Below are 6,000 nucleotides of genomic sequence, written 5' to 3'. Positions count from 1 at the left end.
GGAGTGGTGCACGATTAAAGCCACGGATTCTGAAAAGAGCTCTGCAGTTTTCAGGAAAAGATGTCACAAGACGCCAGTGGTTTCATAAACCCCGAGAAAAGGGGTTGCTGCGCAAGCTCGGCACCGAGCTCGGCCGACGCTAGGTGGCGCCGCCCAGCAAGGCAGCGGGAGGCGAGTCCTCCTCGCGGGGCCGGTTCTGCTGCGTCCTTGCCTTCCCATGTCTACCTGCTGGATAAAACACCATCTTTTCTTCTTTTTTAGCACTTCTGTTTTTTCGAGCCCCAACAAAGATGTAGGGGCAAAATTTGATGAACACAAGTCTCCGAATCATTTATCCGTTGAAATGAGATTGGAAGCACTGGTCACCAGGGAACCAAAGGATATGAAATGATTCTCAATTTTGTGACTCTTGCCTGCGGGTGAAGTCTGAGTTGGACAATTAACATTTATAAAGTGAAAAAAAAATTTTTTTAAAGAACTAGCTAGAATGTCCTCTACCACTCTCGAATGCAGTTCAACAGCCCGCCCTGTGAGCCGGGAATTCTGCTCCCAGGGAGGAGTGTGGTTGAGTCCACAAAATGTGGGCGCGGTGAGAATGCTCCAGGCAGCTTCATTCATAAGAGCCCCGGGCTGGAAGGAATCCAAGTGTCTATCAGCAGGAGAGCGGAGGAACCAATTGTGGTGTGCTCATAACACGGGATCACCCTCGGCAATAAAAAGGGCTGATCTGATCCAGGCAACCGGGTAAGCTTTATGCTGAGTGAGAGCAGCCGGCTACAGACCCTAATCCGAGTCCATTCATATCGAGTTCTAGAACAGGCAACGTCATCGACGGGGCTAGAAAGCAGATCGGTGGTTGCCTTTGGGGGTGCCATCTGCCTGGAAAGGGGCACGATGGAACTTTCCAGAATACTGGACATGTTCTAGTTCTTGATTTGGGTGGTGGCCACACAGGTGTGTACGTATGTGTACCTAAGCATGCATACACTTAGGTGAAATTGGTGTATTTTACCATAGGGAATTATACCTCAGTTGGAAGAGACAGACAGAGGAAGGGGCGTGGAGAGAGAGGAGCCCCACACCTGCATTTCCTGTGCTGATTTCCATTTCTAAAACGTCCCTCAGAAGGAATGTACCTTGGCCCTTGGTAGTGGCAGGGAGGACAGGTAAGAAGACAGGCATTTGGGGCACTTGGCTGGGTATCTGCGGGCAAGTGGCCCAACGTCTCTGATCTTCTTCAGCTGAGAAACAGCTCCCCCACCCACCCACACACACACCCACACATACACAACCAGTGTGGGGATGGTGAGGCCAGCAGAAGCTGTTCCAAGCCGTGGGAACCGGGCCTCCTTATAGAAACACATGGTTGGCATGAACCACTCCACGATGGCAAGATTTTAAACCATCCCGAGCCTGCTCCTACATCCCTTTAAAGGGTTGCTGTCAGCACGGTTTTTTCCTCTCATGTGCAGAATGTGTCCTGTATGTGGCATCTGCCCCTCACCTCCAGTTTTCTTTTTGTTTTGTTTTGTTTTGAATAATGTAGCGAAGGTCATCATTAGTTTTTTAAAGTGCTTATGCTTCCATCTAATGACTTGTCCAAATACCCATCATGTTAACTTCCACTGCGCTCATTAGAACCTTACTTGTCAAGCAGCTGAAATGATTCTTACTGTTTATTCTAGCTGCCATTAAGGAGGAGTACCAGAATTATACATAATTTATTAGTCACATAAAAATAATGAGGGACAGATAAAGTTATCTTCCCTGAAGTTATTTGCGAGGCACAGGAAGGGGCATGTTTACGCAAGGCTGCTCCGGACCACCCTAGCAGCGGAAGCCCTTTCTCAACGTCCGTCACTCTTTCCCCGCCCCCTTCGGGCACTTGGGGTTTTCAGAGATCACCGCCTGACTCTCCCATCGAACCCCACTCTCGGGGCGGATCTGGTGTTGGTCTTCATCTCTCCATGCCAATGGGACCCCCACTTGCTACTCCCCCCGCCCCGACTTGTCAGCGATCCAAGCATTAAAAAAGGCAAGAGAGCTGTCTCTCTCTGAACACCCGGTGCCAAGCTGGCTACGAAGATTAACAAGATAGAAGTAACCAGAGGACAATTAAAATGCGGGTGCAGTTAGCGTGGCTGCCACAGGAGGGCAGTCTAACACGATTCCTGCAAAGGTCCGGGATGCTTGAGGCTCAGCGGTGTCAATTACTCAGAGTTTCAGCGAGACTAACATTCCCAAGCCCACTGCGGAAATAATGCGAAATGTGAGGTCGGGGACACGTCCTTAAAAACAGTGATTGCAGGAAACATGCAGGAGAGGAGAACAGAAGGCCATCAGAACAGCCAACGATGACGAATCCAAGTAAATCATGACATGATGTGAAATCCTGGGCCTGCTTTCATCACAAACACTAAAGAACAAAATGACGGGGTTTAGTTGTAAGTGCCGGGTACGAAGTGCCTTGTAGGCGCATTAAGTGTATTTAAGTGTACAATTAAAACAATTACTCTGGGGGATAAGGGTAGAAAAGGCAACTATCATAAACCTTGGCAAGTGTTAAAAATGAAGTGCATGGCAAAAAAAAAAAAAAAAAAACCCTGTAATTCACGGCCAGAAGTGTAAATTAGAAGGGAAAAGTCAACCACTTTAGAAAGTTTTAAATTAGCTCTTAAATTGTGCCTGGTTGCTTCAAAAAACAGAATATCATCGGGAAACAATGTGTTTTCCTAGATTCATGGCAGCAAAAATATACACAGCTAAATAAGGAAAAAAAATGAATGACTTACATCTAATTTGAGAAGGTAAGAAAACCACCATAAAATAGACTCATGTCACAGATGGACGTGGGAAATAAATGTAAGAGCAGAAATGAAAGAAAATCAAACAGAGAAGAAAACTGAGCGTTTTCTCGGAAAAAAAAAAATACCAGGTACAAAGTTGACCCCAGAAGATGAAGAAAACACAAATAAAACAATAATAGTGAAAAAGCAACAACAACAACAACAAAAGAAACAGAAACTGATGAGTGCGTCCATGGAGACACGAACCAGCCAGAGGAGGTCAATCTCCTGCCCTTTCTACCAATGAGTGACCTTGGCAAAGGGCCCCCCATAATTGATGATCTGGTCCCTTTCCTAATAGGTTCAAGAGAAAAGGCCCTCAAATCAACTGAATACGAGCTGACTGCCTTAAATGAGAAAAGGGGAATGTTCTTTTTCTCTCTCCCATTTTTCCTTCTCTGAGGTCAGCACAGGCTAAGACAAGCCCCGCCCCCACCCCTTGCTGCCTGAGGCCCCGCCCCCTATCCCCTGCGAGACCTTGTGGAGGACCAGAGATCTCTGGGGAAAGAAAAAAACGTAGATCACCATCCCAGCGAGCCAAATCTCCAAACAGAATGCATCACTTTGTTTAATGCAGCCACAAAGTTCCTCCTCTGAAGAGGTGGCATCTGAATTAAGGGGGGAAAGAAAGAAAAGAGCCATTTGGCCATTCGTGTTCAAGTCGCCACGCTCACGGAAGGAGAAAATAAAATGAATGCATTCTGTTCACCTCTGTGGTCGCAGGGTAAACTATCCCAACACGCGTCCTGGGGAAAGAAAAAAGATACCAGCGCACAGGCCAAATCACCGTTCCTCCGCTTCACAGCTGGTCCTAGGCAGGGGAGTGTTAAGGCGGGAAAGAAATAGTGAAGGGGCGTGTGGTTGGCTTGGTGTGAGGTTTCGGGTGATCTGGAAAATTCTAGAGTTTTACTGCTCCGGAAGACAGCCCTCAAATCGCAGGTTATCGGAATAGCGGCGCTGCGGTTCACAGCGGTCCGTTCGCGTTTCTTTCTGTCTCCAAGTCCCCCTGGTGCACCGGCAGCTCACGGGACCACGGGATCAGGTCACCAGCCAGCGCCTGCCTCCTGCCCCGCACTCTTCTCACCCGAGTCTGCAAACCCACCCTCTGCCCCATGAAGAAGCACAACAAGACGCAACACAGTATCTATGCACGTGTTGATTAAACTCTTCTTTAAACCCAATGGCCTCAGCAGGCCTGATTTAGTGTCTTTCTTCAAGAGTCCGTGTGTTTCTCCTGCACGCATGAAGAGTTCCCGCCGGGCCACCGTCTCCCCTGCCTGCCTTCCAAACACACTTAGCATGTTCTTAGCCACGGGAGATGCAACAATTTTGATCTTCTTTGCTTGGCCAGTTTCTACCACGGATGGTAAAAACTCAACTCCCCCAACCTGAGCTACACGTAGGAGTCTCCCCGTGATCCAGTTCTGACCTACAGAGGTTTGGGCCTCTGGCAACCGAGAAGCCAATGCCAGAGAACTTTGGAGACAGACGTACCCCAGCGACTGCTAAGCTGCTGGCCCGATGCCTCCAGCTGCCCGCTTCTAGACTTCTTGCAACCTCAGGAAACCAAACTCTCCGTTTCGGTTAGGCCACAAGCCAACCCCAGACCAGAGGACACAGGCGGTGGCCTCGAGAGCCTGGCTGCATGGAGTTGATAACATCTTAAGCGAGGCAGGTGTCTAAGCAATTACCTAAATAATGGAGCAGAGCGTGAAAAGGAGGAAGTTGAAATAATCGAAAGGCTACACAACACAGAAGCAGAAAGGGAAATTCCCAGTTAGTGACCGGAGCCCAGGAAAGCCAGGGAAGGAACAGGGATTTTCCGGGCCACACCCACGAGGGCCCAGCCAGGGCCCAGCGTGGAGGAAGGGACGTGGCCTGAGGCAGCATGGCCGGCTCCAGAGCCCCCCCAGCTGGTTGGACACCCGGCCTGTGTGGGATGCCCACCTTGCCCTTGGCTCCCACTTGATCTTCGGGCATTGCCACCCAGCCCTGGCAGCCCGGGCTTCCCCACACCCCATCCCGCCTCCTCTTCCTCACTGGGCTCCTGCCAGTCTCCACTGTGTACCCATTCACTCACCGCAAGACACTAGACCAAGCCATTGGCAACAGTGTTCAATAACTGCTACATGAAAATGTAATGATTCCGCCCTGGCTGGTGTAGCTCAGTGGATTGAGCACGGGCTGCGAACCAAAGTGTCACAGGTTCGAATCCCAGTCAGGGTACATGCCTGGGTTGCAGGCCATGACCCCCAGCAACTGCACATTGATGTTTCTCTCTCTCTCTCTTTCTCCTTCCCTTCCCTCTCTAAAAATAAATAAATTAAATCTTTAAAAAAAAATGTAACGATTCCTTTCAGGTGAGTGGTTCTCACCCATAAAGGACTGCCCTGTCCATTTCCCCCTCCCCCCAGGAAATCTGGTAATTTCTGCAGACATCTGTGGTTGTCACAGCCGGGGAGGGGGTGCCATTGGCCTCTGGTGGGTGGAGGCCAGGCATGCTGCTCACCACCCTACACTGCCCAGGCCGGTCCCCGGCAAAGAAAGGTCGGTCTACAGGGACGGCAGTGCTGGGTCTGAGAAACCCTGCTCTTACACAGAGTGTGATGGTGACTCACGAGGCTGCCCACGCGTGGCTTTGTGTCCCCAAATGAGTCCATCAGAGGGCCGAAACGGACGGGCAGCAGCACCCCGAAATGACGAGGGAAGGCCCGAGGTCGCAGTGGCACAAACCACTGCCGTTTCCCCCTGCAGCTGCGTCAACCCACATTGACTACAAGCAGCCCCACAAATGCCACTGAGTGATTCTGCATTTCCTCATATCAGGGGCTTTCGGCCGGTGGGCGGCGAGACACTGGAAAACATGCAGCACCTGACTATGAGTCAGGGGCCCTGACCTCTTCTCCCTGAGGCCGTCAACTACAAAAGTGACCACACGCAACACGGCAATAGCCTTCTGGCGTGAAAGAATCAGAATTGTGCTTTTTTTTTTTTTTGTCGGATCAGCAAAAAATGTATTTTTTGGTGTGCTGCAGAATTGCGGTCATTAAGTTTATGTGTTCCATGAGGTGAAAAGGTTAAAAATCACTGTCTCCTACACACACACACTGAAATCCCTCTAACAAGACTCTCCATAAAATAAATGCCTGCTTAA

This window comes from Phyllostomus discolor, chromosome 12, assembly GCF_004126475.2.
Source record: "Phyllostomus discolor isolate MPI-MPIP mPhyDis1 chromosome 12, mPhyDis1.pri.v3, whole genome shotgun sequence".
Lineage (NCBI taxonomy): Eukaryota > Metazoa > Chordata > Mammalia > Chiroptera > Phyllostomidae > Phyllostomus > Phyllostomus discolor.
This window is presented reverse-complemented; position numbering follows the sequence as displayed.